Below are 3186 nucleotides of genomic sequence, written 5' to 3'. Positions count from 1 at the left end.
CCCCTTCTCTCTTTATCCTGTAGTTTGCTAATGAACGGTGAATGTGGCCCTCAAACTTCTTTCGTCTGTTGCTGTGAGTATTCTGGGTGTTCCCATAAATATTTGAGAGAGATCCATGGGGTTTTGCAGTCATTCTGGGACACGTCAGTGCCAGAGGAGGTGTCGGCTACAGGTGAGGGAGCAGGAAATGCGCCGTGTGATGAGAGGAGCAAGTGAATAGCAAAGAAGCATCCTGAAAAACTTGGGTTTGTTCTCCAGGCTGAAATTTCTTTACATTAAAAGTGAACTGGGAAGGTGGAAAATGGTGATTATCAGTAGCGAGGAGGGGGTGGACTTAACCAAAAGCTTACCTCCATAAATAGACATCTGTGGATAGTTCTTACTGGTTCTAGCAGAGCTCTATTTGAGCCAGGTTTAGTCACTTGTTTTGCTGTGATTTTCAAACATCATGACTGTCTTCTGTGACAGTCTGTGTGAAATGGCCCCGTTTTATAACTGGCTGTTACAAATGCTTTTCCCAGCTTTAAAATGCTCACATGGACGTGTTTGTTCAGGGCTCCTAAATCCTCCTGAGAAAGACCCTTCCTGGCATCCCAACGCCACCTACACAGTTCCTTTCAAGCAATCTGAAACTGGAGAAAAAGCCTTGAGATTCGAGTTTCTTAACACATAGAAAATGTTGCTTTCCAGAGATAGATAGCTTCTCTCTTACATTAGATTTGGGAGACAAAAAAAGGGGATGCACCAGAGAGAGGTCAACAAATGGAGGCCAGCATCCATCCACAGGGATTTTCCTCACATCCGAGTTGCACTGGAGAATGGCTCAGGCTGGATATAAACAGGTTTAAGTTTTGTATCATAACAGCAACGGATCTTTGCAAATTAAAACCTTTCCCTAAGCTTCTTCATGCTTTCTAACAAAAGCACATTGCTGGCACAAGCTGGTTAAAGCACAAGTGGAAGCCAGGTCACAGGGAAAGCTTTCTTGTCTGGTCAATAATCCCAAGTATTTAACAGTGCAAATGAATCTCTAAATTCTTTCCAAGAAGAAATTATTAGATTGAATTGGCCCTTACAAGCAACAAAGTGAATGGAGAGGCAGCTGCCAGCTCTTTGCATGGCCACCAAAAATCATGTCCTGTTCCTCCTGCTCTAACCACTGAGCCAAGCTGCTCTCCATGGCTCTATGTTAAGATGGTTTTGAGCTTTTCTGAGCAGCTTAAAGCAAACTCATGCTGGCTCCAGAGCATCTTCCCCAACCCCATAGAATCACAGAATCCCAGGCTGGTTTGTGTTGGAAGGGACCTTAAAGCCCATCAATTTCCAACCCCTGCCACGCGCAGGGACACCTTCCACTAGAGCAGGTTGCTCCAAGCCCCTGTGTCCAACCTGGCCTTGAACACTGCCATTTCCTTTCCCTGAGAAAAAGTCCAGAAAACATTGAGGTTCTTGATAGATAGAAGATAGATAGATAGCAAAGATAGATATTTAGTGAAAAAAGATAGATAGATAGATAGATAGATAGATAGCAAAAGTATTTTGCTTTTGATACTTTTTGGCCCCAAGAGCTGCAGCTGTGGCTGTGGTTGCAAACCCACACTATGGTTGTGCTCTGCAGACTGGGGCAGCCGGGCTTGCATTGGTGGATATCACCCCAAAGCGAGCTCCAAGCCCTGCTGCCCCTGCCTGGGCTGCAGTAGTGTGCTGGGAGCCTTGCTTGACGGCTCCTCTGGGAGTGCTGGTTATCCTACAAGCTTTATGTAAATATTTGTAAGTGGCACATCTGTCTGAATTACAGCCGTGCCCTCCTAGATTGCTAATTGTAGGTTTTAATTCAGCTCCGACGACCAGTTTACATAAATTAAGGAGCTGGCAGTAAGCAAGCTTCGAGGAGATGGGATATTTAGTGAGGGCTGAGGTTTTTTCCTCTCTGGAATGCTTCTCCTCCCAAGCTAGTGCCTCTCCCCTCAGCTTGAATCATTTGTGGGGGGAAACAGAGTAATTCAGCTCTGCCCATTGAAGGCATGCAGCACTGTTTTGTCTTCACCCCAGTGCTGGTGTGCCCACCTCACACCAGTAGCCGAATTGACTTTAATTTGCTATATGAAAAGAAAAGGATTTGGCATTTCATTTCTATGGCACAGTCATTGGCAAGAGTCAGAGCCAGCATGGCTTGGCCTTGCGCTGCTGGATTACCAGCTTGAGGTTCTGCCTGACTCGAGCACCATGTGCATGATCCCCAGGCAGCCGGTGCTGGATCAAGGATGCACCAACCAGTAACTAGTTAAATGATCAATAAAAGTCTTCCAGCCCTTCTTCAGCTGCACAGGCTACAGGACTGGTGCACCCAAGCCAGCTCTGGCACTCAGATAAAGCCCAGCCAGGCTGGCTCAATGTACAGCTGCATCCCCTCTGCAAAAGGGACCGAGATTATCCCCAAAGGCTTTGAAATCACCATTTGTTTTCCTGGCTCGTGCTGGAAGCATTAACACTCCCTCATGCACATTCTTGATGTGGAAAACTTGGAATTCAGAAATGTCACTCTCTGTCCTCTCTGCCAGCTCCTCAAGGCACCGAGCGATGCCTGCTTGCTTGTTTCTTCCTTCTGTAAAATACCTCCCATGTCTTGGGCCTTCTAGTATAGCGAGAGCATCCTCATCCCCATCCTTGCTGCCTCTGTATGTTTTCCTGCATCCCAGACTGAGCCTTAAAAGAGAATATTGTCTTAACCCATCACTGATGCGATGGACCCGAACAGGACCCTTTTTAACCCTTTCTTCCCAACTTGTGAGCTAAACCCGATGAATTTCATCCACTTTGGTGACAATTCAGCTGCACCCAGGCTGGTCCAGAGCTCACTAAAGCTGGCAGAACTCTTTCCATCACTTCCTCTCTGGAGCAGGCCTGCCTCCATGAGCACTGAAAGTGGGTGCCACTGTTCCTGAAGCACAATCACGGTACCTCACTGCATCCACCAGCCAAACTTTCCAGAACAAAAGCTTTAGGGTTATTTTTCTCTCTGGCTGGCTGCTACTTTTTATGGAATCACTGAGGAGCGAGGTGGTGGTTCTGTAATTGTACAGGGCTGTCATCCTCATAAATATTTAACACCACTTCCAAGTGAAACTACAGCTCCTTTTATTGCACAAAGCGATGGATATCCCAGCTGAAACCATTCTGCTTCCT

Source organism: Nestor notabilis, unplaced genomic scaffold, assembly GCF_000696875.1.
Source record: "Nestor notabilis isolate BGI_N333 unplaced genomic scaffold, ASM69687v1 scaffold13314, whole genome shotgun sequence".
Classification (NCBI taxonomy): domain Eukaryota; kingdom Metazoa; phylum Chordata; class Aves; order Psittaciformes; family Psittacidae; genus Nestor; species Nestor notabilis.
The sequence above is the reverse complement of the archived record's forward strand: the minus strand, read 5'-3'. Positions refer to the sequence as shown.